The 19,944-nt window shown below is 61.4% G+C and overlaps 31 non-coding genes and 66 pseudogenes across 31 annotated transcripts; 93 read left to right on the top strand and 4 right to left on the bottom strand.

Moving 5' to 3' along the window:
* Positions 1-10: 10 nt before the first annotated feature.
* Positions 11-129, top strand: LOC137554701 (5S ribosomal RNA). The gene has a single exon (XR_011027448.1). It is a non-coding gene; the product is annotated as a 5S ribosomal RNA (ribosomal RNA).
* An 83-nt stretch (positions 130-212) lies between these two features.
* On the top strand, positions 213-331 carry LOC137557318 (5S ribosomal RNA). The gene has a single exon (XR_011029553.1). It is a non-coding gene; the product is annotated as a 5S ribosomal RNA (ribosomal RNA).
* Positions 332-414: 83 nt separating this feature from the next.
* Positions 415-533, top strand: LOC137557671 (5S ribosomal RNA; annotated as a pseudogene).
* An 83-nt stretch (positions 534-616) lies between these two features.
* On the top strand, positions 617-735 carry LOC137557307 (5S ribosomal RNA). The gene has a single exon (XR_011029552.1). It is a non-coding gene; the product is annotated as a 5S ribosomal RNA (ribosomal RNA).
* An 83-nt stretch (positions 736-818) lies between these two features.
* LOC137554700 (5S ribosomal RNA) lies at positions 819-937 on the top strand. Its single transcript, XR_011027447.1, has one exon. It is a non-coding gene; the product is annotated as a 5S ribosomal RNA (ribosomal RNA).
* An 83-nt stretch (positions 938-1,020) lies between these two features.
* Positions 1,021-1,139, top strand: LOC137557296 (5S ribosomal RNA). Its single transcript, XR_011029551.1, has one exon. It is a non-coding gene; the product is annotated as a 5S ribosomal RNA (ribosomal RNA).
* An 83-nt stretch (positions 1,140-1,222) lies between these two features.
* LOC137557869 (5S ribosomal RNA) lies at positions 1,223-1,341 on the top strand (annotated as a pseudogene).
* An 83-nt stretch (positions 1,342-1,424) lies between these two features.
* On the top strand, positions 1,425-1,543 carry LOC137549647 (5S ribosomal RNA). The gene has a single exon (XR_011026839.1). It is a non-coding gene; the product is annotated as a 5S ribosomal RNA (ribosomal RNA).
* An 83-nt stretch (positions 1,544-1,626) lies between these two features.
* On the top strand, positions 1,627-1,745 carry LOC137557353 (5S ribosomal RNA; annotated as a pseudogene).
* An 83-nt stretch (positions 1,746-1,828) lies between these two features.
* LOC137554699 (5S ribosomal RNA) lies at positions 1,829-1,947 on the top strand. The gene has a single exon (XR_011027446.1). It is a non-coding gene; the product is annotated as a 5S ribosomal RNA (ribosomal RNA).
* Positions 1,948-2,030: 83 nt separating this feature from the next.
* LOC137549191 (5S ribosomal RNA) lies at positions 2,031-2,149 on the top strand (annotated as a pseudogene).
* Positions 2,150-2,232: 83 nt separating this feature from the next.
* On the top strand, positions 2,233-2,351 carry LOC137558588 (5S ribosomal RNA; annotated as a pseudogene).
* Positions 2,352-2,434: 83 nt separating this feature from the next.
* On the top strand, positions 2,435-2,553 carry LOC137557119 (5S ribosomal RNA; annotated as a pseudogene).
* An 83-nt stretch (positions 2,554-2,636) lies between these two features.
* LOC137557670 (5S ribosomal RNA) lies at positions 2,637-2,755 on the top strand (annotated as a pseudogene).
* An 83-nt stretch (positions 2,756-2,838) lies between these two features.
* LOC137558460 (5S ribosomal RNA) lies at positions 2,839-2,957 on the top strand (annotated as a pseudogene).
* Positions 2,958-3,040: 83 nt separating this feature from the next.
* Positions 3,041-3,159, top strand: LOC137547535 (5S ribosomal RNA; annotated as a pseudogene).
* Positions 3,160-3,242: 83 nt separating this feature from the next.
* On the top strand, positions 3,243-3,361 carry LOC137557530 (5S ribosomal RNA; annotated as a pseudogene).
* An 83-nt stretch (positions 3,362-3,444) lies between these two features.
* LOC137558121 (5S ribosomal RNA) lies at positions 3,445-3,563 on the top strand (annotated as a pseudogene).
* An 83-nt stretch (positions 3,564-3,646) lies between these two features.
* Positions 3,647-3,765, top strand: LOC137557285 (5S ribosomal RNA). The gene has a single exon (XR_011029548.1). It is a non-coding gene; the product is annotated as a 5S ribosomal RNA (ribosomal RNA).
* Positions 3,766-3,848: 83 nt separating this feature from the next.
* On the top strand, positions 3,849-3,967 carry LOC137557273 (5S ribosomal RNA). Its single transcript, XR_011029547.1, has one exon. It is a non-coding gene; the product is annotated as a 5S ribosomal RNA (ribosomal RNA).
* An 83-nt stretch (positions 3,968-4,050) lies between these two features.
* LOC137556916 (5S ribosomal RNA) lies at positions 4,051-4,169 on the top strand (annotated as a pseudogene).
* Positions 4,170-4,252: 83 nt separating this feature from the next.
* On the top strand, positions 4,253-4,371 carry LOC137548801 (5S ribosomal RNA; annotated as a pseudogene).
* An 83-nt stretch (positions 4,372-4,454) lies between these two features.
* Positions 4,455-4,573, top strand: LOC137554698 (5S ribosomal RNA). Its single transcript, XR_011027445.1, has one exon. It is a non-coding gene; the product is annotated as a 5S ribosomal RNA (ribosomal RNA).
* An 83-nt stretch (positions 4,574-4,656) lies between these two features.
* LOC137556686 (5S ribosomal RNA) lies at positions 4,657-4,775 on the top strand. Its single transcript, XR_011029326.1, has one exon. It is a non-coding gene; the product is annotated as a 5S ribosomal RNA (ribosomal RNA).
* An 83-nt stretch (positions 4,776-4,858) lies between these two features.
* LOC137554697 (5S ribosomal RNA) lies at positions 4,859-4,977 on the top strand. Its single transcript, XR_011027444.1, has one exon. It is a non-coding gene; the product is annotated as a 5S ribosomal RNA (ribosomal RNA).
* An 83-nt stretch (positions 4,978-5,060) lies between these two features.
* On the top strand, positions 5,061-5,179 carry LOC137556832 (5S ribosomal RNA). The gene has a single exon (XR_011029470.1). It is a non-coding gene; the product is annotated as a 5S ribosomal RNA (ribosomal RNA).
* An 83-nt stretch (positions 5,180-5,262) lies between these two features.
* LOC137556872 (5S ribosomal RNA) lies at positions 5,263-5,381 on the top strand (annotated as a pseudogene).
* Positions 5,382-5,464: 83 nt separating this feature from the next.
* On the top strand, positions 5,465-5,583 carry LOC137554695 (5S ribosomal RNA). The gene has a single exon (XR_011027442.1). It is a non-coding gene; the product is annotated as a 5S ribosomal RNA (ribosomal RNA).
* Positions 5,584-5,666: 83 nt separating this feature from the next.
* On the top strand, positions 5,667-5,785 carry LOC137554694 (5S ribosomal RNA). The gene has a single exon (XR_011027441.1). It is a non-coding gene; the product is annotated as a 5S ribosomal RNA (ribosomal RNA).
* Positions 5,786-5,868: 83 nt separating this feature from the next.
* Positions 5,869-5,987, top strand: LOC137557261 (5S ribosomal RNA). The gene has a single exon (XR_011029545.1). It is a non-coding gene; the product is annotated as a 5S ribosomal RNA (ribosomal RNA).
* Positions 5,988-6,070: 83 nt separating this feature from the next.
* On the top strand, positions 6,071-6,189 carry LOC137554693 (5S ribosomal RNA). The gene has a single exon (XR_011027440.1). It is a non-coding gene; the product is annotated as a 5S ribosomal RNA (ribosomal RNA).
* An 83-nt stretch (positions 6,190-6,272) lies between these two features.
* LOC137557668 (5S ribosomal RNA) lies at positions 6,273-6,391 on the top strand (annotated as a pseudogene).
* An 83-nt stretch (positions 6,392-6,474) lies between these two features.
* On the top strand, positions 6,475-6,593 carry LOC137554692 (5S ribosomal RNA). The gene has a single exon (XR_011027439.1). It is a non-coding gene; the product is annotated as a 5S ribosomal RNA (ribosomal RNA).
* Positions 6,594-6,676: 83 nt separating this feature from the next.
* Positions 6,677-6,795, top strand: LOC137558874 (5S ribosomal RNA; annotated as a pseudogene).
* Positions 6,796-6,878: 83 nt separating this feature from the next.
* Positions 6,879-6,997, top strand: LOC137554691 (5S ribosomal RNA). Its single transcript, XR_011027438.1, has one exon. It is a non-coding gene; the product is annotated as a 5S ribosomal RNA (ribosomal RNA).
* Positions 6,998-7,080: 83 nt separating this feature from the next.
* LOC137556859 (5S ribosomal RNA) lies at positions 7,081-7,199 on the top strand. Its single transcript, XR_011029497.1, has one exon. It is a non-coding gene; the product is annotated as a 5S ribosomal RNA (ribosomal RNA).
* An 83-nt stretch (positions 7,200-7,282) lies between these two features.
* Positions 7,283-7,401, top strand: LOC137554690 (5S ribosomal RNA). Its single transcript, XR_011027437.1, has one exon. It is a non-coding gene; the product is annotated as a 5S ribosomal RNA (ribosomal RNA).
* An 83-nt stretch (positions 7,402-7,484) lies between these two features.
* LOC137549926 (5S ribosomal RNA) lies at positions 7,485-7,603 on the top strand (annotated as a pseudogene).
* An 83-nt stretch (positions 7,604-7,686) lies between these two features.
* On the top strand, positions 7,687-7,805 carry LOC137550024 (5S ribosomal RNA; annotated as a pseudogene).
* An 83-nt stretch (positions 7,806-7,888) lies between these two features.
* On the top strand, positions 7,889-8,007 carry LOC137548754 (5S ribosomal RNA; annotated as a pseudogene).
* Positions 8,008-8,090: 83 nt separating this feature from the next.
* On the top strand, positions 8,091-8,209 carry LOC137551558 (5S ribosomal RNA; annotated as a pseudogene).
* Positions 8,210-8,292: 83 nt separating this feature from the next.
* On the top strand, positions 8,293-8,411 carry LOC137558825 (5S ribosomal RNA; annotated as a pseudogene).
* Positions 8,412-8,493: 82 nt separating this feature from the next.
* Positions 8,494-8,612, top strand: LOC137547721 (5S ribosomal RNA; annotated as a pseudogene).
* Positions 8,613-8,695: 83 nt separating this feature from the next.
* On the top strand, positions 8,696-8,814 carry LOC137557351 (5S ribosomal RNA; annotated as a pseudogene).
* Positions 8,815-8,897: 83 nt separating this feature from the next.
* LOC137553605 (5S ribosomal RNA) lies at positions 8,898-9,016 on the top strand (annotated as a pseudogene).
* Positions 9,017-9,099: 83 nt separating this feature from the next.
* On the top strand, positions 9,100-9,218 carry LOC137558873 (5S ribosomal RNA; annotated as a pseudogene).
* An 83-nt stretch (positions 9,219-9,301) lies between these two features.
* Positions 9,302-9,420, top strand: LOC137554689 (5S ribosomal RNA). Its single transcript, XR_011027436.1, has one exon. It is a non-coding gene; the product is annotated as a 5S ribosomal RNA (ribosomal RNA).
* Positions 9,421-9,502: 82 nt separating this feature from the next.
* LOC137558067 (5S ribosomal RNA) lies at positions 9,503-9,621 on the top strand (annotated as a pseudogene).
* Positions 9,622-9,704: 83 nt separating this feature from the next.
* LOC137554688 (5S ribosomal RNA) lies at positions 9,705-9,823 on the top strand. The gene has a single exon (XR_011027435.1). It is a non-coding gene; the product is annotated as a 5S ribosomal RNA (ribosomal RNA).
* Positions 9,824-9,906: 83 nt separating this feature from the next.
* Positions 9,907-10,025, top strand: LOC137553604 (5S ribosomal RNA; annotated as a pseudogene).
* Positions 10,026-10,108: 83 nt separating this feature from the next.
* Positions 10,109-10,227, top strand: LOC137558872 (5S ribosomal RNA; annotated as a pseudogene).
* An 83-nt stretch (positions 10,228-10,310) lies between these two features.
* LOC137554687 (5S ribosomal RNA) lies at positions 10,311-10,429 on the top strand. The gene has a single exon (XR_011027434.1). It is a non-coding gene; the product is annotated as a 5S ribosomal RNA (ribosomal RNA).
* An 83-nt stretch (positions 10,430-10,512) lies between these two features.
* On the top strand, positions 10,513-10,631 carry LOC137557035 (5S ribosomal RNA). The gene has a single exon (XR_011029521.1). It is a non-coding gene; the product is annotated as a 5S ribosomal RNA (ribosomal RNA).
* Positions 10,632-10,714: 83 nt separating this feature from the next.
* Positions 10,715-10,833, top strand: LOC137558824 (5S ribosomal RNA; annotated as a pseudogene).
* Positions 10,834-10,916: 83 nt separating this feature from the next.
* LOC137549925 (5S ribosomal RNA) lies at positions 10,917-11,035 on the top strand (annotated as a pseudogene).
* Positions 11,036-11,118: 83 nt separating this feature from the next.
* LOC137551736 (5S ribosomal RNA) lies at positions 11,119-11,237 on the top strand (annotated as a pseudogene).
* An 83-nt stretch (positions 11,238-11,320) lies between these two features.
* LOC137547851 (5S ribosomal RNA) lies at positions 11,321-11,439 on the top strand (annotated as a pseudogene).
* Positions 11,440-11,522: 83 nt separating this feature from the next.
* LOC137550023 (5S ribosomal RNA) lies at positions 11,523-11,641 on the top strand (annotated as a pseudogene).
* An 83-nt stretch (positions 11,642-11,724) lies between these two features.
* LOC137548350 (5S ribosomal RNA) lies at positions 11,725-11,843 on the top strand (annotated as a pseudogene).
* An 82-nt stretch (positions 11,844-11,925) lies between these two features.
* Positions 11,926-12,044, top strand: LOC137554686 (5S ribosomal RNA). Its single transcript, XR_011027433.1, has one exon. It is a non-coding gene; the product is annotated as a 5S ribosomal RNA (ribosomal RNA).
* Positions 12,045-12,127: 83 nt separating this feature from the next.
* Positions 12,128-12,246, top strand: LOC137553603 (5S ribosomal RNA; annotated as a pseudogene).
* Positions 12,247-12,329: 83 nt separating this feature from the next.
* On the top strand, positions 12,330-12,448 carry LOC137558902 (5S ribosomal RNA; annotated as a pseudogene).
* Positions 12,449-12,531: 83 nt separating this feature from the next.
* LOC137558188 (5S ribosomal RNA) lies at positions 12,532-12,650 on the top strand (annotated as a pseudogene).
* Positions 12,651-12,733: 83 nt separating this feature from the next.
* Positions 12,734-12,852, top strand: LOC137557350 (5S ribosomal RNA; annotated as a pseudogene).
* An 83-nt stretch (positions 12,853-12,935) lies between these two features.
* On the top strand, positions 12,936-13,054 carry LOC137554253 (5S ribosomal RNA; annotated as a pseudogene).
* An 83-nt stretch (positions 13,055-13,137) lies between these two features.
* Positions 13,138-13,256, top strand: LOC137556591 (5S ribosomal RNA). Its single transcript, XR_011029234.1, has one exon. It is a non-coding gene; the product is annotated as a 5S ribosomal RNA (ribosomal RNA).
* Positions 13,257-13,338: 82 nt separating this feature from the next.
* On the top strand, positions 13,339-13,457 carry LOC137548228 (5S ribosomal RNA; annotated as a pseudogene).
* An 83-nt stretch (positions 13,458-13,540) lies between these two features.
* LOC137548373 (5S ribosomal RNA) lies at positions 13,541-13,659 on the top strand (annotated as a pseudogene).
* Positions 13,660-13,720: 61 nt separating this feature from the next.
* Positions 13,721-13,839, top strand: LOC137550584 (5S ribosomal RNA; annotated as a pseudogene).
* An 83-nt stretch (positions 13,840-13,922) lies between these two features.
* LOC137556571 (5S ribosomal RNA) lies at positions 13,923-14,041 on the top strand. Its single transcript, XR_011029215.1, has one exon. It is a non-coding gene; the product is annotated as a 5S ribosomal RNA (ribosomal RNA).
* A 275-nt stretch (positions 14,042-14,316) lies between these two features.
* On the top strand, positions 14,317-14,435 carry LOC137558885 (5S ribosomal RNA; annotated as a pseudogene).
* Positions 14,436-14,518: 83 nt separating this feature from the next.
* On the top strand, positions 14,519-14,637 carry LOC137548967 (5S ribosomal RNA; annotated as a pseudogene).
* Positions 14,638-14,720: 83 nt separating this feature from the next.
* LOC137559326 (5S ribosomal RNA) lies at positions 14,721-14,839 on the top strand (annotated as a pseudogene).
* An 83-nt stretch (positions 14,840-14,922) lies between these two features.
* On the top strand, positions 14,923-15,041 carry LOC137552725 (5S ribosomal RNA; annotated as a pseudogene).
* Positions 15,042-15,124: 83 nt separating this feature from the next.
* LOC137550844 (5S ribosomal RNA) lies at positions 15,125-15,243 on the top strand (annotated as a pseudogene).
* An 83-nt stretch (positions 15,244-15,326) lies between these two features.
* LOC137551819 (5S ribosomal RNA) lies at positions 15,327-15,445 on the top strand (annotated as a pseudogene).
* An 83-nt stretch (positions 15,446-15,528) lies between these two features.
* On the top strand, positions 15,529-15,647 carry LOC137547932 (5S ribosomal RNA; annotated as a pseudogene).
* An 83-nt stretch (positions 15,648-15,730) lies between these two features.
* On the top strand, positions 15,731-15,849 carry LOC137548933 (5S ribosomal RNA; annotated as a pseudogene).
* An 83-nt stretch (positions 15,850-15,932) lies between these two features.
* Positions 15,933-16,051, top strand: LOC137558823 (5S ribosomal RNA; annotated as a pseudogene).
* Positions 16,052-16,134: 83 nt separating this feature from the next.
* LOC137554684 (5S ribosomal RNA) lies at positions 16,135-16,253 on the top strand. Its single transcript, XR_011027431.1, has one exon. It is a non-coding gene; the product is annotated as a 5S ribosomal RNA (ribosomal RNA).
* A 275-nt stretch (positions 16,254-16,528) lies between these two features.
* On the top strand, positions 16,529-16,647 carry LOC137548222 (5S ribosomal RNA; annotated as a pseudogene).
* Positions 16,648-16,797: 150 nt separating this feature from the next.
* Positions 16,798-16,916, top strand: LOC137548466 (5S ribosomal RNA; annotated as a pseudogene).
* Positions 16,917-16,999: 83 nt separating this feature from the next.
* Positions 17,000-17,118, top strand: LOC137547821 (5S ribosomal RNA; annotated as a pseudogene).
* Positions 17,119-17,201: 83 nt separating this feature from the next.
* Positions 17,202-17,320, top strand: LOC137552692 (5S ribosomal RNA; annotated as a pseudogene).
* Positions 17,321-17,403: 83 nt separating this feature from the next.
* Positions 17,404-17,522, top strand: LOC137550949 (5S ribosomal RNA; annotated as a pseudogene).
* An 83-nt stretch (positions 17,523-17,605) lies between these two features.
* Positions 17,606-17,724, top strand: LOC137551256 (5S ribosomal RNA; annotated as a pseudogene).
* Positions 17,725-17,807: 83 nt separating this feature from the next.
* On the top strand, positions 17,808-17,926 carry LOC137556625 (5S ribosomal RNA). Its single transcript, XR_011029267.1, has one exon. It is a non-coding gene; the product is annotated as a 5S ribosomal RNA (ribosomal RNA).
* An 83-nt stretch (positions 17,927-18,009) lies between these two features.
* On the top strand, positions 18,010-18,118 carry LOC137554596 (5S ribosomal RNA; annotated as a pseudogene).
* Positions 18,119-18,201: 83 nt separating this feature from the next.
* On the top strand, positions 18,202-18,320 carry LOC137557232 (5S ribosomal RNA; annotated as a pseudogene).
* Positions 18,321-18,403: 83 nt separating this feature from the next.
* LOC137558751 (5S ribosomal RNA) lies at positions 18,404-18,522 on the top strand (annotated as a pseudogene).
* An 82-nt stretch (positions 18,523-18,604) lies between these two features.
* On the top strand, positions 18,605-18,723 carry LOC137557056 (5S ribosomal RNA; annotated as a pseudogene).
* An 84-nt stretch (positions 18,724-18,807) lies between these two features.
* LOC137554683 (5S ribosomal RNA) lies at positions 18,808-18,926 on the top strand. Its single transcript, XR_011027430.1, has one exon. It is a non-coding gene; the product is annotated as a 5S ribosomal RNA (ribosomal RNA).
* Positions 18,927-19,009: 83 nt separating this feature from the next.
* LOC137554417 (5S ribosomal RNA) lies at positions 19,010-19,128 on the top strand (annotated as a pseudogene).
* Positions 19,129-19,164: 36 nt separating this feature from the next.
* Positions 19,165-19,283, bottom strand: LOC137558769 (5S ribosomal RNA; annotated as a pseudogene).
* Positions 19,284-19,366: 83 nt separating this feature from the next.
* LOC137549030 (5S ribosomal RNA) lies at positions 19,367-19,485 on the bottom strand (annotated as a pseudogene).
* Positions 19,486-19,568: 83 nt separating this feature from the next.
* On the bottom strand, positions 19,569-19,687 carry LOC137550911 (5S ribosomal RNA; annotated as a pseudogene).
* Positions 19,688-19,770: 83 nt separating this feature from the next.
* Positions 19,771-19,889, bottom strand: LOC137553280 (5S ribosomal RNA; annotated as a pseudogene).
* Positions 19,890-19,944: the final 55 nt, after the last annotated feature.

The following is a 19,944-nucleotide window of genomic DNA, read 5'->3' as shown; positions in this document are numbered from 1 at the left end:
CCTGGAGGTTGCCTGCGGCCACACTAAGCCGAAAGCGCCCGCTCTCGTCAGATCGCGGAAGCTAAGCGGCTTCAGGCCTGGTTAGTAGCTGCATGGGAGACCGGCTGTGAACCCCAGGTGCTGCAGGCGTTGTTTTGGGTTTGAGGCCCAATGGCTATGAGCACGCGTGGGAAGCCTCACCTTCAAGGCGCCGGAACGGCGCCTTGGAGGTTGCCTGCGGCCACACTAAGCCGAAAGCGCCCGCTCTCGTCAGATCGCGGAAGCTAAGCGGCTTCAGGCCTGGTTAGTAGCTGCATGGGAGACCGGCTGTGAACCCCAGGTGCTGCAGGCATTGTTTTGGGTTTGAGGCCCAATGGCTATGAGCACGCGTGGGAAGCCTCACCTTCAAGGCGCCGAAACGGCGCCTTGGAGGTTGCCTGCGGCCACACTAAGCCGAAAGCGCCCGCTCTCGTCAGATCGCGGAAGCTAAGCGGCTTCAGGCCTGGTTAGTAGCTGCATGGGAGACTGGCTGTGAACCCCAGGTGCTGCAGGCATTGTTTTGGGTTTGAGGCCCAATGGCTATGAGCACGCGTGGGAAGCCTCACCTTCAAGGCGCCGGAACGGCGCCCTGGAGGTTGCCTGCGGCCACACTAAGCCGAAAGCGCCCGCTCTCGTCAGATCGCGGAAGCTAAGCGGCTTCAGGCCTGGTTAGTAGCTGCATGGGAGACCGGCTGTGAACCCCAGGTGCTGCAGGCATTGTTTTGGGTTTGAGGCCCAATGGCTATGAGCACGCGTGGGAACCCTCACCTTCAAGGCGTCGGAACGGCGCCCTGGAGGTTGCCTGCGGCCACACTAAGCCGAAAGCGCCCGCTCTCGTCAGATCGCGGAAGCTAAGCGGCTTCAGGCCTGGTTAGTAGCTGCATGGGAGACCGGCTGTGAACCCCAGGTGCTGCAGGCGTTGTTTTGGGTTTGAGGCCCAATGGCTATGAGCACGCGTGGGAAGCCTCACCTTCAAGGCGCCGGAACGGCGCCTTGGTGGTTGCCTGCGGCCACACTAAGCCGAAAGCGCCCGCTCTCGTCAGATCGCGGAAGCTAAGCGGCTTCAGGCCTGGTTAGTAGCTGCATGGGAGACCGGCTGTGAACCCCAGGTGCTGCAGGCATTGTTTTGGGTTTGAGGCCCAATGGCTATGAGCACGCGTGGGAAGCCTCACCTTCAAGGCGCCGGAACGGCGCCCTGGAGGTTTCCTGCGGCCACACTAAGCCGAAAGCGCCCGCTCTCGTCAGATCGCGGAAGCTAAGCGGCTTCAGGCCTGGTTAGTAGCTGCATGGGAGACCGGCTGTGAACCCCAGGTGCTGCAGGCGTTGTTTTGGGTTTGAGGCCCAATGGCTATGAGCACGCGTGGGAAGCCTCACCTTCAAGGCGCCGGAACGGCGCCTTGGAGGTTGCCTGCGGCCACACTAAGCCGAAAGCTCCCGCTCTCGTCAGATCGCGGAAGCTAAGCGGCTTCAGGCCTGGTTAGTAGCTGCATGGGAGACCGGCTGTGAACCCCAGGTGCTGCAGGCATTGTTTTGGGTTTGAGGCCCAATGGCTATGAGCACGCGTGGGAAGCCTCACCTTCAAGGCGCCGGAACGGCGCCCTGGAGGTTGCCTGCGGCCACACTAAGCCGAAAGCGCCCGCTCTCGTCAGATCGCGGAAGCTAAGCGGCTTCAGGCCTGGTTAGTAGCTGCATGGGAGACCGGCTGTGAACCCCAGGTGCTGCAGGTGTTGTTTTGGGTTTGAGGCCCAATGGCTATGAGCACGCGTGGGAAGCCTCACCTTCAAGGCGCCGGAACGGCGCCTTGGAGGCTGCCTGCGGCCACACTAAGCCGAAAGCGCCCGCTCTCGTCAGATCGCGGAAGCTAAGCGGCTTCAGGCCTGGTTAGTAGCTGCATGGGAGACCGGCTGTGAACCCCAGGTGCTGCAGGCGTTGTTTTGGGTTTGAGGCCCAATGGCTATGAGCACGCGTGGGAAGCCTCACCTTCAAGGCGCCGGAACGGCGCCTTGGAGGTTGCCTGCGGCCACACTAAGCCGAAAGCGCCCGCTCTCGTCAGATCGCGGAAGCTAAGCGTCTTCAGGCCTGCTTAGTAGCTGCATGGGAGACCGGCTGTGAACCCCAGGTGCTGCAGGCATTGTTTTGGGTTTGAGGCCCAATGGCTATGAGCACGCGTGGGAAGCCTCACCTTCAAGGCGCCGGAACGGCGCCTTGGAGGTTGCCTGCGGCCACACAAAGCCGAAAGCGCCCGCTCTCGTCAGATCGCGGAAGCTAAGCGGCTTCAGGCCTGGTTAGTAGCTGCATGGGAGACCGGCTGTGAACCCCAGGTGCTGCAGGCATTGTTTTGGGTTTGAGGCCCAATGGCTATGAGCACGCGTGGGAAGCCTCACCTTCAAGGCGTCGGAACGGCGACCTGGAGGTTGCCTGCGGCCACACTAAGCTGAAAGCGCCCGCTCTCGTCAGATCGCGGAAGCTAAGCGGCTTCAGGCCTGGTTAGTAGCTGCATGGGAGACCGGCTGTGAACCCCAGGTGCTGCAGGCGTTGTTTTGGGTTTGAGGCCCAATGGCTATGAGCACGCGTGGGAAGCCTCACCTTCAAGGCGCCGGAACGGCGCCTTGGAGGTTGCCTGCGGCCACACTAAGCCGAAAGCGCCCGCTCTCGTCAGATCGCGGAAGCTAAGCGGCTTCAGGCCTGGTTAGTAGCTGCATGGGAGACTGGCTGTGAACCCCAGGTGCTGCAGGCATTGTTTTGGGTTTGAGGCCCAATGGCTATGAGCACGCGTGGGAAGCCTCACCTTCAAGGCGCCGGAACGGCGCCCTGGAGGTTGCCTGCGGCCACACTAAGCCGAAAGCGCCCGCTCTCGTCAGATCGCGGAAGCTAAGCGGCTTCAGGCCTGGTTAGTAGCTGCATGGGAGACCGGCTGTGAACCCCAGGTGCTGCAGACGTTGTTTTGGGTTTGAGGCCCAATGGCTATGAGCACGCGTGGGAAGCCTTACCTTCAAGGCGCCGGAACGGCGCCTTGGAGGTTGCCTGCGGCCACACTAAGCCGAAAGCGCCCACTCTCGTCAGATCGCGGAAGCTAAGCGGCTTCAGGCCTGGTTAGTAGCTGCATGGGAGACCGGCTGTGAACCCCAGGTGCTGCAGGCATTGTTTTGGGTTTGAGGCCCAATGGCTATGAGCACGCGTGGGAAGCCTCACCTTCAAGGCGTCGGAACGGCGCCCTGGAGGTTGCCTGCGGCCACACTAAGCCTAAAGCGCCCGCTCTCGTCAGATCGCGGAAGCTAAGCGGCTTCAGGCCTGGTTAGTAGCTGCATGGGAGACCGGCTGTGAACCCCAGGTGCTGCAGGCGTTGTTTTGGGTTTGAGGCCCAATGGCTATGAGCACGCGTGGGAAGCCTCACCTTCAAGGCGCCGGAACGGCGCCTTGGAGGTTGCCTGCGGCCACACTAAGCCGAAAGCGCCCGCTCTCGTCAGATTGCGGAAGCTAAGCGGCTTCAGGCCTGGTTAGTAGCTGCATGGGAGACCGGCTGTGAACCCCAGGTGCTGCAGGCATTGTTTTGGGTTTGAGGCCCAATGGCTATGAGCACGCGTGGGAAGCCTCACCTTCAAGGCGCCGGAACGGCGCCCTGGAAGTTGCCTGCGGCCACACTAAGCCGAAAGCGCCCGCTCTCGTCAGATCGCGGAAGCTAAGCGGCTTCAGGCCTGGTTAGTAGCTGCATGGGAGACCGGCTGTGAACCCCAGGTGCTGCAGGCATTGTTTTGGGTTTGAGGCCCAATGGCTATGAGCACGCGTGGGAAGCCTCACCTTCAAGGCGCCGGAACGGCGCCCTGGAGGTTGCCTGCGGCCACACTAAGCCGAAAGCGCCCGCTCTCGTCAGATCGCGGAAGCTAAGCGGCTTCAGGCCTGGTTAGTAGCTGCATGGGAGACCGGCTGTGAACCCCAGGTGCTGCAGGCATTGTTTTGGGTTTGAGGCCCAATGGCTATGAGCACGCGTGGGAAGCCTCACCTTCAAGGCGCCGGATCGGCACCCTGGGGGTTGCCTGCGGCCACACTAAGCCGCAAGCGCCCGCTCTCGTCAGATCGCGGAAGCTAAGCGGCTTCAGGCCTGGTTAGTAGCTGCATGGGAGACCGGCTGTGAACCCCAGGTGCTGCAGGCGTTGTTTTGGGTTTGAGGCCCAATGGCTATGAGCACGCGTGGGAAGCCTCACCTTCAAGGCGTCGGAACGGCGCCTTGGAGGTTACCTGCGGCCACACTAAGCCGAAAGCGCCCGCTCTCGTCAGATAGCGGAAGCTAAGCGGCTTCAGGCCTGGTTAGTAGCTGCATGGGAGACCGGCTGTGAACCCCAGGTGCTGCAGGCATTGTTTTGGGTTTGAGGCCCAATGGCTATGAGCACGCGTGGGAAGCCTCACCTTCAAGGCACCGGAACGGCGCCCTGGAGGTTGCCTGCGGCCACACTAAGCCGAAAGCGCCCGCTCTCGTCAGATCGCGGAAGCTAAGCGGCTTCAGGCCTGGTTAGTAGCTGCATGGGAGACCGGCTGTGAACCCCAGGTGCTGCAGGCGTTGTTTTGGGTTTGAGGCCCAATGGCTATGAGCACGCGTGGGAAGCCTCACCTTCAAGGCGCCGGAACGGCGCCTTGGAGGTTGCCTGCGGCCACACTAAGCCGGAAGCGCCCGCTCTCGTCAGATCGCGGAAGCTAAGCGGCTTCAGGCCTGGTTAGTAGCTGCATGGGAGACCGGCTGTGAGCCCCAGGTGCTGCAGGCATTGTTTTGGGTTTGAGGCCCAATGGCTATGAGCACGCGTGGGAAGCCTCACCTTCAAGGCGCCGGAACGGCGCCCTGGAGGTTGCCTGCGGCCACACTAAGCCGAAAGCGCCCGCTCTCGTCAGATCGCGGAAGCTAAGCGGCTTCAGGCCTGGTTAGTAGCTGCATGGGAGACCGGCTGTGAACCCCAGGTGCTGCAGGCGTTGTTTTGGGTTTGAGGCCCAATGGCTATGAGCACGCGTGGGAAGCCTCACCTTCAAGGCGCCGGAACGGCGCCTTGGAGGTTGCCTGCGGCCACACTAAGCCGAAAGCGCCCGCTCTCGTCAGATCGCGGAAGCTAAGCGGCTTCAGGCCTGGTTAGTAGCTGCATGGGAGACCGGCTGTGAACCCCAGGTGCTGCAGGTATTGTTTTGGGTTTGAGGCCCAATGGCTATGAGCACGCGTGGGAAGCCTCACCTTCAAGGCGCCGGAACGGCGCCCTGGAGGTTGCCTGCGGCCACACTAAGCCGAAAGCGCCCGCTCTCGTCAGATCGCGGAAGCTAAGCGGCTTCAGGCTTGGTTAGTAGCTGCATGGGAGACCGGCTGTGAACCCCAGGTGCTGCAGGCATTGTTTTGGGTTTGAGGCCCAATGGCTATGAGCACGCGTGGGAAGCCTCACCTTCAAGGCGCCGGAACGGCGCCCTGGAGGTTGCCTGCGGCCACACTAAGCCGAAAGCGCCCGCTCTCGTCAGATCGCGGAAGCTAAGCGGCTTCAGGCCTGGTTAGTAGCTGCATGGGAGACCGGCTGTGAACCCCAGGTGCTGCAGGCGTTGTTTTGGGTTTGAGGCCCAATGGCTATGAGCACGCGTGGGAAGCCTCACCTTCAAGGCGCCGGAACGGCGCCTTGGAGGTTGCCTGCGGCCACACTAAGCCGAAAGCGCCCGCTCTCGTCAGATCGCGGAAGCTAAGCGGCTTCAGGCCTGGTTAGTAGCTGCATGGGAGACCGGCTGTGAACCCCAGGTGCTGCAGGCGTTGTTTTGGGTTTGAGGCCCAATGGCTATGAGCACGCGTGGGAAGCCTCACCTTCAAGGCGCCGGAACGGCGCCTTGGAGGTTGCCTGCGGCCACACTAAGCCGAAAGCGCCCGCTCTCGTCAGATCGCGGAAGCTAAGCGGCTTCAGGCCTGGTTAGTAGCTGCATGGGAGACCGGCTGTGAACCCCAGGTGCTGCAGGCATTGTTTTGGGTTTGAGGCCCAATGGCTATGAGCACGCGTGGGAAGCCTCACCTTCAAGGCGCCGGAACGGCGCCCTGGAGGTTGCCTGCGGCCACACTAAGCCGAAAGCGCCCGCTCTCGTCAGATCGCGGAAGCTAAGCGGCTTCAGGCCTGGTTAGTAGCTGCATGGGAGACCGGCTGTGAACCCCAGGTGCTGCAGGCGTTGTTTTGGGTTTGAGGCCCAATGGCTATGAGCACGCGTGGGAAGCCTCACCTTCAAGGCGCCGGAACGGCGCCTTGGAGGTTGCCTGCGGCCACACTAAGCCGAAAGCGCCCGCTCTCGTCAGATCGCGGAAGCTAAGCGGCTTCAGGCCTGGTTAGTAGCTGCATGGGAGACTGGCTGTGAACCCCAGGTGCTGCAGGCATTGTTTTGGGTTTGAGGCCCAATGGCTATGAGCACGCGTGGGAAGCCTCACCTTCAAGGCGCCGGAACGGCGCCCTGGAGGTTGCCTGCGGCCACACTAAGCCGAAAGCGCCCGCTCTCGTCAGATCGCGGAAGCTAAGCGGCTTCAGGCCTGGTTAGTAGCTGCATGGGAGACCGGCTGTGAACCCCAGGTGCTGCAGGCGTTGTTTTGGGTTTGAGGCCCAATGGCTATGAGCACGCGTGGGAAGCCTCACCTTCAAGGCACCGGAACGGCGCCTTGGAGGTTGCCTGCGGCCACACTAAGCCGAAAGCGCCCGCTCTCGTCAGATAGCGGAAGCTAAGCGGCTTCAGGCCTGGTTAGTAGCTGCATGGGAGACCGGCTGTGAACCCCAGGTGCTGCAGGCATTGTTTTGGGTTTGAGGCCCAATGGCTATGAGCACGCGTGGGAAGCCTCACCTTCAAGGCGCCGGAACGGCGCCCTGGAGGTTGCCTGCGGCCACACTAAGCCGAAAGCGCCCGCTCTCGTCAGATCGCGGAAGCTAAGCGGCTTCAGGCCTGGTTAGTAGCTGCATGGGAGACCGGCTGTGAACCCCAGGTGCTGCAGGCGTTGTTTTGGGTTTGAGGCCCAATGGCTATGAGCACGCGTGGGAAGCCTCACCTTCAAGGCGCCGGAACGGCGCCTTGGAGGTTGCCTGCGGCCACACTAAGCCGAAAGCGTCCGCTCTCATCAGATCGCGGAAGCTAAGCGGCTTCAGGCCTGGTTAGTAGCTGCATGGGAGACCGGCTGTGAACCCCAGGTGCTGCAGGCATTGTTTTGGGTTTGAGGCCCAATGGCTATGAGCACGCGTGGGAAGCCTCACCTTCAAGGCGCCGGAACGGCGCCCTGGAGGTTGCCTGCGGCCACACTAAGCCGAAAGCGCCCGCTCTCGTCAGATCGCGGAAGCTAAGCGGCTTCAGGCCTGGTTAGTAGCTGCATGGGAGACCGGCTGTGAACCCCAGGTGCTGCAGGCGTTGTTTTGGGTTTGAGGCCCAATGGCTATGAGCACGCGTGGAAAGCCTCACCTTCAAGGCGCCGGAACGGCGCCCTGGAGGTTGCCTGCGGCCACACTAAGCCGAAAGCGCCCGCTCTTGTCAGATCGCGGAAGCTAAGCGGCATCAGGCCTGGTTAGTAGCTGCATGGGAGACCGGCTGTGAACCCCAGGTGCTGCAGGCGTTGTTTTGGGTTTGAGGCCCAATGGCTATGAGCACGCGTGGGAAACCTCACCTTCAAGGCGCCGGAACGGCGCCTTGGAGGTTGCCTGCGGCCACACTAAGCCGAAAGCGCCCGCTTTCGTCAGATCGCGGAAGCTAAGCGGCTTCATGCCTGGTTAGTAGCTGCATGGGAGACCGGCTGTGAACCCCAGGTGCTGCAGGCGTTTTTTTGGGTTTGAGGCCCAATGGCTATGAGCACGCGTGGGAAGCCTCACCTTCAAGGCGCCAGAACGGCGCCTTGGAGGTTGCCTGTGGCCACACTAAGCCGAAAGCGCCCGATCTCGTCAGATCGCGGAAGCTAAGCGGCTTCAGGCCTGGTAAGTAGCTGCATGGGAGACCGGCTGTGAACCCCAGGTGCTGCAGGCGTTTTTTTGGGTTTGAGGCCCAATGGCTATGAGCACGCGTGGGAAGCCTCACCTTCAAGGCGCCGGAACGGCGCCTTGGAGGTTGCCTGCGGCCACACTAAGCCGAAAGCGCCCGCTTTCGTCAGATCGCGGAAGCTAAGCGGCTTCATGCCTGGTTAGTAGCTGCATGGGAGACCGGCTGTGAACCCCAGGTGCTGCAGGTGTTTTTTTGGGTTTGAGGCCCAATGGCTATGAGCACGCGTGGGAAGCCTCACCTTCAAGGCGCCGGAACGGCGCCTTGGAGGTTGCCTGCGGCCACACTAAGCCGAAAGCGCCCGCTCTCGTCAGATTGCGGAAGCTAAGCGGCTTCAGGCCTGGTTAGTAGCTGCATGGGAGACCGGCTGTGAACCCCAGGTGCTGCAGGCGTTTTTTGGGTTTGAGGCCCAATGGCTATGAGCACGCGTGGGAAGCCTCACCTTCAAGGCGCCGGAACGGCGCCTTGGAGGTTGCCTGCGGCCACACTAAGCCGAAAGCGCCCGCTCTCGTCAGATCGCGGAAGCTAAGTGGCTTCAGGCCTGGTTAGTAGCTGCATGGGAGACCGGCTGTGAACCCCAGGTGCTGCAGGTGTTTTTTTGGGTTTGAGGCCCAATGGCTATGAGCACGCGTGGGAAGCCTCACCTTCAAGGCGCCGGAACGGCGCCCTGGAGGTTGCCTGCGGCCACACTAAGCCGAAAGCGCCCGCTCTCGTCAGATCGCGGAAGCTAAGCGGCTTCAGGCCTGGTTAGTAGCTGCATGGGAGACCGGCTGTGAACCCCAGGTGCTGCAGGTGTTTTTTTGGGTTTGAGGCCCAATGGCTATGAGCACGCGTGGGAAGCCTCACCTTCAAGGCGCCGGAACGGCGCCTTGGAGGTTGCCTGCGGCCACACTAAGCTGAAAGTGCGCGCTCTCGGCAGATCACGGAAGCTAAGCGGCTTCAGGCCTGGTTAGTAGCTGCATGGGAGACCGGCTGTGAACCCCAGGTGCTGCAGGCGTTTTTTTGGGTTTGAGGCCCAATGGCTATGAGCACGCGTGGCAAGCCTCACCTTCAAGGCACCGGAACGGCGCGTTGGAGGTTGCCTGCGGCCACACTAAGCCGAAAGCGCCCGCTCTCGTCAGATAGCGGAAGCTAAGCGGCTTCAGGCCTGGTTAGTAGCTGCATGGGAGACCGGCTGTGAACCCCAGGTGCTGCAGGCATTGTTTTGGGTTTGAGGCCCAATGGCTATGAGCACGCGTGGGAAGCCTCACCTTCAAGGCGCCGGAACGGCGCCCTGGAGGTTGCCTGCGGCCACACTAAGCCGAAAGCGCCCGCTCTCGTCAGATCGCGGAAGCTAAGCGGCTTCAGGCCTGGTTAGTAGCTGCATGGGAGACCGGCTGTGAACCCCAGGTGCTGCAGGCGTTTTTTGGGTTTGAGGCCCAATGGCTATGAGCACGCGTGGGAAGCCTCACCTTCAAGGCGCCGGAACGGCGCCTTGGAGGTTGCCTGCGGCCACACTAAGCCGAAAGCGCCCGCTCTCGTCAGATCGCGGAAGCTAAGTGGCTTCAGGCCTGGTTAGTAGCTGCATGGGAGACCGGCTGTGAACCCCAGGTGCTGCAGGCGTTTTTTTGGGTTTGAGGCCCAATGGCTATGAGCACGCGTGGGAAGCCTCACCTTCAAGGCGCCGGAACGGCGCCCTGGAGGTTGCCTGCGGCCACACTAAGCCGAAAGCGCCCGCTCTCGTCAGATCGCGGAAGCTAAGCGGCTTCAGGCCTGGTTAGTAGCTGCATGGGAGACCGGCTGTGAACCCCAGGTGCTGCAGGCGTTTTTTTGGGTTTGAGGCCCAATGGCTATGAGCACGCGTGGGAAGCCTCACCTTCAAGGCGCCGGAACGGCGCCTTGGAGGTTGCCTGCGGCCACACTAAGCTGAAAGTGCGCGCTCTCGGCAGATCACGGAAGCTAAGCGGCTTCAGGCCTGGTTAGTAGCTGCATGGGAGACCGGCTGTGAACCCCAGGTGCTGCAGGCGTTTTTTTGGGTTTGAGGCCCAATGGCTATGAGCACGCGTGGGAAGCCTCACCTTCAAGGCACCGGAACGGCGCCTTGGAGGTTGCCTGCGGCCACACTAAGCCGAAAGCGCCCGCTCTCGTCAGATAGCGGAAGCTAAGCGGCTTCAGGCCTGGTTAGTAGCTGCATGGGAGACCGGCTGTGAACCCCAGGTGCTGCAGGCATTGTTTTGGGTTTGAGGCCCAATGGCTATGAGCACGCGTGGGAAGCCTCACCTTCAAGGCGCCGGAACGGCGCCCTGGAGGTTGCCTGCGGCCACACTAAGCCGAAAGCGCCCGCTCTCGTCAGATCGCGGAAGCTAAGCGGCTTCAGGCCTGGTTAGTAGCTGCATGGGAGACCGGCTGTGAACCCCAGGTGCTGCAGGCGTTGTTTTGGGTTTGAGGCCCAATGGCTATGAGCACGCGTGGGAAGCCTCACCTTCAAGGCGCCGGAACGGCGCCTTGGAGGTTGCCTGCGGCCACACTAAGCCGAAAGCGCCCGCTCTCATCAGATCGCGGAAGCTAAGCGGCTTCAGGCCTGGTTAGTAGCTGCATGGGAGACCGGCTGTGAACCCCAGGTGCTGCAGGCATTGTTTTGGGTTTGAGGCCCAATGGCTATGAGCACGCGTGGGAAGCCTCACCTTCAAGGCGCCGGAACGGCGCCCTGGAGGTTGCCTGCGGCCACACTAAGCCGAAAGCGCCCGCTCTCGTCAGATTGCGGAAGCTAAGCGGCTTCAGGCCTGGTTAGTAGCTGCATGGGAGACCGGCTGTGAACCCCAGGTGCTGCAGGCGTTGTTTTGGGTTTGAGGCCCAATGGCTATAAGCACGCGTGGGAAGCCTCACCTTCAAGGCGCCGGAACGGCGCCCTGGAGGTTGCCTGCGGCCACACTAAGCCGAAAGCGCCCGCTCTTGTCAGATCGCGGAAGCTAAGCGGCATCAGGCCTGGTTAGTAGCTGCATGGGAGACCGGCTGTGAACCCCAGGTGCTGCAGGCGTTGTTTTGGGTTTGAGGCCCAATGGCTATGAGCACGCGTGGGAAGCCTCACCTTCAAGGCGCCGGAACGGCGCCTTGGAGGTTGCCTGCGGCCACACTAAGCCGAAAGCGCCTGCTTTCGTCAGATCGCGGAAGCTAAGCGGCTTCATGCCTGGTTAGTAGCTGCATGGGAGACCGGCTGTGAACCCCAGGTGCTGCAGGCGTTTTTTTGGGTTTGAGGCCCAATGGCTATGAGCACGCGTGGGAAGCCTCACCTTCAAGGCGCCAGAACGGCGCCTTGGAGGTTGCCTGTGGCCACACTAAGCCGAAAGCGCCCGATCTCGTCAGATCGCGGAAGCTAAGCGGCTTCAGGCCTGGTTAGTAGCTGCATGGGAGACCGGCTGTGAACCCCAGGTGCTGCAGGCGTTTTTTTGGGTTTGAGGCCCAATGGCTATGAGCACGCGTGGGAAGCCTCACCTTCAAGGCGCCGGAACGGCGCCTTGGAGGTTGCCTGCGGCCACACTAAGCCGAAAGCGCCCGCTTTCGTCAGATCGCGGAAGCTAAGCGGCTTCATGCCTGGTTAGTAGCTGCATGGGAGACCGGCTGTGAACCCCAGGTGCTGCAGGCGTTTTTTTGGGTTTGAGGCCCAATGGCTATGAGCACGCGTGGGAAGCCTCACCTTCAAGGCGCCGGAACGGCGCCTTGGAGGTTGCCTGCGGCCACACTAAGCCGAAAGTGCCCGCTCTCGTCAGATTGCGGAAGCTAAGCGGCTTCAGGCCTGGTTAGTAGCTGCATGGGAGACCGGCTGTGAACCCCAGGTGCTGCAGGCGTTTTTTGGGTTTGAGGCCCAATGGCTATGAGCACGCGTGGGAAGCCTCACCTTCAAGGCGCCGGAACGGCGCCTTGGAGGTTGCCTGCGGCCACACTAAGCCGAAAGCGCCCGCTCTCGTCAGATCGCGGAAGCTAAGCGGCTTCAGGCCTGGTTAGTAGCTGCATGGGAGACCGGCTGTGAACCCCAGGTGCTGCAGGCGTTTTTTTGGGTTTGAGGCCCAATGGCTATGAGCACGCGTGGGAAGCCTCACCTTCAAGGCGCCGGAACGGCGCCTTGGAGGTTGCCTGCGGCCACACTAAGCTGAAAGTGCGCGCTCTCGGCAGATCACGGAAGCTAAGCGGCTTCAGGCCTGGTTAGTAGCTGCATGGGAGACCGGCTGTGAACCCCAGGTGCTGCAGGCGTTTTTTTGGGTTTGAGGCCCAATGGCTATGAGCACGCGTGGGAAGCCTCACCTCCAAGGCGCCGGAACGGCGCCTTGGAGGTTGCCTGTGGCCACACTAAGCCGAAAGCGCCCGCTCTCGTCAGATCGCGGAAGCTAAGCGGCTTCAGGCCTGGTTAGTAGCTGCATGGGAGACCGGCTGTGAACCCCAGGTGCTGCAGGTGTTTTTTTGGGTTTGAGGCCCAATGGCTATGAGCACGCGTCGGAAGCCTCACCTTCAAGGCGCCGGAATGGCGCCTTGGAGGTTGCCTGCGGCCACACTAAGCCGAAAGCGCCCGCTCTCGTCAGGTCGCGGAAGCTAAGCGGCTTCAGGCCTGGTTAGTAGCTGCATGGGAGACCGGCTGTGAACCCCAGGTGCTGCAGGCGTTTTTTTGGGTTTGAGGCCCAATGGCTATGAGCACGCGTGGGAAGCCTCACCTTCAAGGCGCCGGAACGGCGCCTTGGAGGTTGCCTGCGGCCACACTAAGCCGAAAGCGCCCGCTCTCGTCAGATCGCGGAAGCTAAGCGGCTTCAGGCCTGGTTAGTAGCTGCATGGGAGACCGGCTGTGAACCCCAGGTGCTGCAGGTGTTTTTTTAGGTTTGAGGCCCAATGGCTATGAGCACGCGTGGGAAGCCTCACCTTCAAGGCGCCGGAACGGCGCCTTGGAGGTTACCTGCGGCCACACTAAGCAGAAAGCGCCCGCTCTCGTCAGATTGCGGAAGCTAAGCGTTTTCAGGCCTGGTTAATAGCTGCATGGGAGACCGGCTGTGAACCCCAGGTGCTGCAGGCATTTTTTTGGGTTTGAGGCCCAATGGCTATGAGCACGCGTGGGAAGCCTCACCTTCAAGGCGCCGGAACGGCACCCTGGAGGTTGCCTGCGGCCACACTAAGCCGAAAGCGCCCGCTCTCGTCGGATCGCGGAAGCTAAGCGGCTTCAGGCCTGGTTAGTAGCTGCATGGGAGACCGGCTGTGAACCCCAGGTGCTGCAGGCTTTTTTGGGGTTTGAGGCCCAATGGCTATGAGCACGCGTGGGAAGCCTCACCTTCAAGGCGCCGGAACGGCGCCCTGGAGGTTGCCTGCGGCCACACTAAGCCGAAAGCGCCCGCTCTCGTCAGATCGCGGAAGCTAAGCGGCTTCAGGCCTGGTTAGTAGCTGCATGGGAGACCGGCTGTGATCCCCAGGTGCTGCAGGCGTTTTTTTGGGTTTGAGGCCCAATGGCTATGAGCACGCGTGGGAAGCCTCACCTTCAAGGCGCCGGAACGGCGCCTTAGAGGTTGCCTGCGGCGACACTAAGCCGAAAGCGCCCGCTCTCGTCAGATCGTGGAAGCTAAGCGGCTTCAGGCCTGGTTAGTAGCTGCATGGGAGACCGGCTGTGAACCCCAGGTGCTGCAGGCGTTTTTTTGGGTTTGAGGCCCAATGGCTATGAGCACGCGTGGGAAGCCTCACCTTGGAGGTTGCCTGTGGCCAAACTAAGCCGAAAGCGCCCGCTCTCGTCAGATCGTGGAAGCTAAGCGGCTTCAGGCCTGGTTAGTAGCTGCATGGGAGACCGGCTGTGAACCGCAGGTGCTGCAGGCGTTTTTTTGGGTTTGAGGCCCAATGGCTATGAGCACGCGTGGGAAGCCTCACCTTCAAGGCGCCGGAACGGCGCCCTGGAGGTTGCCTGCGGCCACACTAAGCCGAAAGCGCCCGCTCTCATCAGATCGCGGAAGTTAAGCGGCTTCAGGCCTGGTTAGTAGCTGCATGGGAGACCGGCTGTGAACCCCAGGTGCTGCAGGCGTTTTTTTGGGTTTGAGGCCCAATGGCTATGAGCACGCGTGGGAAGCCTCATCTTCAAGGCGCCGGAACGGCGCCCTGGAGGGTGCCTGCGGCCACACTAAGCCGAAAGCGTCAGATTGCGGAAACTAAGCGGCTTCAGGCCTGGTTAGTAGCTGCATGGGAGACCGGCTGTGAACCCCAGGTGCTGCAGGCGTTTTTTTGGGTTTGAGGCCCAATGGCTATGAGCACGCGTGGGAAGCCTCACCTTCAAGGCGCCGTAACGGCGCCCTGGAAGTTGCCTGCGGCCACACTAAGCCGAAAGCGCCTGCTCTCGTCAGATCGCGGAAGCTAAGCGGCTTCAGGCCTGGTTAGTAGCTCCATGGGAGACCGGCTGTGAACCCCAGGTGCTGCAGGCGTTTTTTTGGGTTTGAGGCCCAATGGCTATGAGCACGCGTGGGAAGCCTCACCTTCAAGGCGCCGGAACGGCGCCCTGGAGGTTGCCTGCGGCCACACTAAGCCGAAAGCGCCCGCTTTCGTCATATCGCGGAAGCTAAGCGGCTTCAGGCCTGGTTAGTAGCTGCATGGGAGACCGGCTGTGAACCCCAGGTGCTGCAGGCGTTTTTTTGGGTTTGAGGCCCAATGGCTATGAGCACGCGTGGGAAGCCTCGCCTTCAAGGCGCCGGAACGGCGCCTTGGAGGTTGCCTGCGGCCACACTAAGCCGAAAGCGCCCGCTCTCGTCAGATCGCGGAAGCTAAGCGGCTTCAGGCCTGGTTAGTAGCTGCATGGGAGACCGGCTGTAAACCCCAGGTGCTGCAGGTGTTTTTTTGGGTTTGAGGCCCAATGGCTATGAGCACGCTTGGGAAGCCTCACCTTCAAGGCGCCGGAACGGCGCCTTGGAGGTTCCCTGCGGCCACACTAAGCCAAAAGCGCCCGCTCTCGTCAGATCGCAGAAGCTAAGCGGCTTCAGGCCTGGTTAGTAGCAGCATGGGAGACCGGCTGTGAACCTCAGGTGCTGCAGGTGTTTTTTTGGGTTTGAGGCCCAATGGCTATGAGCACGCGTGGGAAGCCTCACCTTCAAGGCGCCGGAACGGCGCCGTGGAGGTTGCCTGCGGCCACACTAAGCCGAAAGCGCCTGCTCTCGTCAGATCGCGGAAGCTAAGCGGCTTCAGGCCTGGTTAGTTGCTGCATGGGAGACCGGCTGTGAACCCCAGGTGCTGCAGGTGTTTTTTTGGGTTTGAGGCCCAATAGCTATGAGCAAGCGTGGGAAGCCTCACCTTCAAGGCGCCGGAACGGCGCCTTGGAGGTTGCCTGCGGCCACACTAAGCCGAAAGCGCCCACTCTCGTCAGATCGCGGAAGCTAAGTGGCTTCAGGCCTGGTTAGTAGCTGCATGGGAGACCAGCTGTGAACCCCAGGTGCTGCAAGCGTTTTTTTGGGTTTGAGGCCCAATGGCTATGAGCACGCGTGGGAAGCCTCACCTTCAAGGTGCCGGAACGGCGCCTTGGAGTTTGCCTGCGGCCACACTAAGCCGAAAGCGCCCGCTCTCGTCAAATCGCGGAAGCTAAGCGGCTTCAGGCCTGGTTAGTAGCTGCATGGGAGACCGGCTGTGAACCCCAGGTGCTGCAGGCGTTTTTTTGGGTTTGAGGCCCAATGGCTATGAGCACGCGTGGGAAGCCTCACCTTCAAGGCGCCGGAACGGCGCCTTGGAGGTTGCCTGTGGCCACTCTAAGCCGAAAGCGCCCGCTCTCGTCAGATCGCGGAAGCTAAGCGGCTTCAGGCCTGTTTAGTAGCTGCATGGGAGACCGGCTGTGAACCCCAGGTGCTGCAGGCGTTTTTTTGGGTTTGAGGCCCAATGGCTATGAGCACGCGTGGGAAGCCTCACCTTCAAGGCGCCGGAACGGCGCCCTGGAGGTTGCCTGCGGCCACACTAAGCCGAAAGCGCCCGCTCTCGTCAGATTGCGGAAGCTAAGCGGCTTCAGGCCTGGTTAGTAGCTGCATGGGAGACCGGCTGTGAACCCCAGGTGCTGCAGGCGTTTTTTTGGGTTTGAGGCCCAATGGCTATGAGCACGCTTGGGAAGCCTCACCTTCAAGGCGCCGGAACGGCGCCTTGGAGGTTGCCTGCGGCCACACTAAGCCGAAAGCGCCCGCTCTCGTCAGATCGCGGAAGCTAAGCGGCTTCAGGCCTGGTTAGTAGCTGCATGGGAGACCGGCTGTGAACCCCAGGTGCTGCAGGCGTTTTTTTGGGTTTGAGGCCCAATGGCTATGAGCACGCGTGGGAAGCCTCACCTTCAAGGCGCCGGAAAGGCGCCCTGGAGGTTGCCTGTGGCCACACTAAGTCGAAAGCGTCAGATCGCGGAAGCTAAGCGGCTTCAGGCCTGGTTAGTAGCTGCATGGGAGACCGGCTGTGAACCCCAGGTGCTGCAGTTGTTTTTTTGGGTTTGAGGCCCAATGGCTATGAGCACGCGTGGGAAGCCTCACCTTCAAGGCGCCGGAACGGTGCCCTGGAGGGTGCCTGTGGCCACACTAAGCCGAAAGCACCCGCTCTCGTCAGATCGCGGAAGCTAAGCGACTTCAGGCCTGGTTAGTAGCTGCATGGGAGACCGGCTGTGAACCCCAGGTGCTGCAGGTGTTTTTTTGGGTTTGAGGCCCAATGGCTATGAGCACGCGTGGGAAGCCTCACCTGGAGGTTGCCTGCGGCCACACTAAGCTATAAGCGCCCGCTCTCGTCGTTTGAGGCCCAATGGCTATGAGCACGCGTGGGAAGCCTCACCTGGAGGTTGCCTGCGGCCACACTAAGCTGTAAGCGCCCGCTCTCGTCAGATCGCGGAAGCTAAGCGGCTTCAGGCCTGGTTAGTAGCTGCATGGGAGACTGGCTGTGAACCCCAGGTGCTGCAGGCGTTTTTTTGGGTTTGAGGCCCAATGGCTATGAGCACGCGTGGGAAGCCTCACCTTCAAGGCGCCCGAACGGCGCCCTGGAGGTTGCCTGCGGCCACACTAAGCCGAAAGCGCCCGCTCTCGTCAGATCGCGGAAGCTGAGCGGCTTCAGGCCTGGTTAGTAGCTGCATGGGAGACCGGCTGTGAACCCCAGGTGCTGCAGGCGTTTTTTTGGGTTTGAGGCCCAATGGCTATGAGCACGCGTGGGAAGCCTCACCTTCAAGGCGCCGGAACGGCGCCTTGGAGGTTGCCTGCGGCCACACTAAGCAGAAAGCGCCCGCTCTCGTCAGATCGTGGAAGCTAAGCGGCTTCAGGCCTGGTTAGTAGCTGCATGGGAGACTGGCTGTGAACCCCAGGTGCTGCAGGTGTTTTTTTGGGTTTGAGGCCCAATGGCTATGAGCACGCGTGGGAAGCCTCACCTTCAAGGCGCCCTAACGGCGCCCTGGAGGTTTCCTGCGGCCACACTAAGCCGAAAGCGCCCGCTCTCGTCAGATCGCGGAAGCTAAGCGGCTTCAGGCCTGGTTAGTAGCTGCATGGGAGACAGGCTGTGAACCCCAGGTGCTGCAGGCGTTTTTTTGGGTTTGAGGCACAATGGCAATGAGCACGCGTGGGAAGCCTCACCTTCAAGGCGCCGGAACGGCGCCCTGGAGGTTGCCTGCGGCCACACTAAGCCGAAAGCGCCCGCTCTTGTCAGATCGCGGAAGCTAAGCGGCTTCAGGCCTGGTTAGTAGCTGCATGGGAGACCGGCTGTGACCCCCAGGTGCTGCAGGCGTTTTTTTGGGTTTGAGGCCCAATGGCTATGAGCACGCGTGGGAAGCCTCACCTTCAAGGCGCCGGAACGGCGCCCTGGAGGTTGCCTGCGGCCACACTAAGCCGAAAGCACCCGCTCTCATCAGATTGCGGAAGCTAAGCGGCTTCAGGCCTGGTTAGTAGCTGCATGGGAGACCGGCTGTGAACCCCAGGTGCTGCAGGCGGTTTTTTGGGTTTGAGGCCCAATGGCTATGAGCACGCGTGGGAAGCCTCACCTTCAAGGGGCCGGAACGGCACCTTGTAGGTTGCCTGCGGCCACACTAAGCCGAAAGCGTCAGATCGCGGAAGCTAAGCGGCTTCAGGCCTGGTTAGTAGCTGCATGGGAGACCGCCTGTGAACCCCAGGTGCTGCAGGCGTTTTTTTGGGTTTGAGGCCCAATGGCTATGAGCACGCGTGGGAAGCCTCACCTTCAAGGCGCCGGAACGGCGCCCTGGAGGTTGCCTGCGGCCACTCTAAGCCGAAAGCGCCCGCTCTCGTCAGATCGCGGAAGCTAAGCGGCTTCAGGCCTGGTTAGTAGCTGCATGGGAGACCGGCTGTGAATCCCAGGTGCTGCAGGCGGTTTTTTGGGTTTGAGGCCCAATGGCTATGAGCACGCGTGGGAAGCCTCACCTTCAAGGCGCCGGAACGGCGCCATGGAGTTTGCCTGCGGCCACACTAAGCCGAAAGCGCCCGCTCTCGTCAGATCGCGGAAGCTAAGCGGCTTCAGGCCTGGTTAGTAGCTGCATGGGAGACCGGCTGTGATCTCCAGGTGCTGCAGGCTTTTTTTGGGTTTGAGGCCCAATGGCTATGAGCACGCGTGGGAAGCCTCACCTTCAAGGCGCCGGAACGGCGCCCTGGAGGTTGCCTGCGGCCACACTAAGCCGAAAGCACCCGCTCTCGTCAGATCGTGGAAGCTAAGCGGCTTCAGGCCTGGTTAGTAGCTGCATGGGAGACCGGCTGTGAACCCCAGGTGCTGCAGGCGTTTTTTTGGGTTTGAGGCCCAATGGCTATGAGCACGCGTGGGGAAACCTCACCTTCAAGGCGCCGGAACGGCGCCTTGGAGGTTGCCTGCGGCCACACTAAGCCGAAAGCGCCCGCTCTCGTCAGATCGCGGAAGCTAAGCGGCTTCAGGCCTGGTTAGTAGCTGCATGGGAGACCGGCTGTGAACCCCAGGTGCTGCAGGCGTTTTTTTGGGTTTGAGGCCCAATGGCTATGAGCACGCGTGGGAAGCCTCACTTTCAAGGCGGCGGAACGGCGCCTTGGAGGTTGCCTGCGGCCACACTAAGCCGAAAGCGCCCGCTCTCGTCAGACCGTGGAAGCTAAGCGGCTTCAGGCCTGGTTAGTAGCTGCATGGGAGACCGGCTGTGAACCCCAGGTGCTTCCCACGCGTGCTCATAGCCATTGGGCCTCAAACCCAAAAAAACACCTGCAGCACCTGGGGTTCACAGCCGGTTTCCCATGCAGCTACTAACCAGGCCTGAAGCCGCTTAGCTTCCGCGATCTGACGAGAGCGGGCGCTTTCGGCTTAGTGTGACCGCAGGTAACCTCCAAGGCGCCGTTCCGGTGCCTTGAAGGTGAGGCTTCCCACGCGTGCTCATAGCCATTGGGCCTCAAACCCAAAAAAACGCCTGCAGCACCTGGGGTTCATAGCCGGTCTCCCATGCAGCTACTAACCAGGCCTGAAGCCACTTAGCTTCCGCGATCTGACGAGAGCGGGCGCTTTCGGCTTAGTGTGGCCACAGGCAACCTCCAAGGCGCTATTCCGGCGCCTTGAAGGTGAGGCTTCCCACGCGTGCTCATAGCCATTGGGCCTCAAACCCAAAAAACCGCCTGCAGCACCTGTGGTTCACAGCCGGTCTCCCATGCAGCTACTAACCAGGCCTGAAGCCGCTTAGCTTCCACGGTCTGACGAGAGCGGGCGCTTTCGGCTTAGTGTGGCCGCAAGCAACCTCCAAGGCGCCGTTCCGGCGCCTTGAAGGTGAGGCTTCCCACGCGTGCTCATAGCCATTGGGCCTCAAACCCAAGAAAACTCCTGCAGCACCTGGGGTTCACAGCCGGTCTCCCATGTAGCTACTAACCAGGCCTGAAGCCGCTTAGCTTCCGCAGTCTGACGAGAGTGGGCGCTTTCGGCTTAGTGTGGCCGCAGGCAACCTCCAAGGCGCCGTTCCGGCGTCTTGAAGGTGAGGCTTCCCACGCGTGCTCA

Source organism: Hyperolius riggenbachi, chromosome 2 (assembly GCF_040937935.1).
Source record: "Hyperolius riggenbachi isolate aHypRig1 chromosome 2, aHypRig1.pri, whole genome shotgun sequence".
NCBI lineage: Eukaryota > Metazoa > Chordata > Amphibia > Anura > Hyperoliidae > Hyperolius > Hyperolius riggenbachi.
This window is presented reverse-complemented; position numbering and strand designations above follow the sequence as displayed.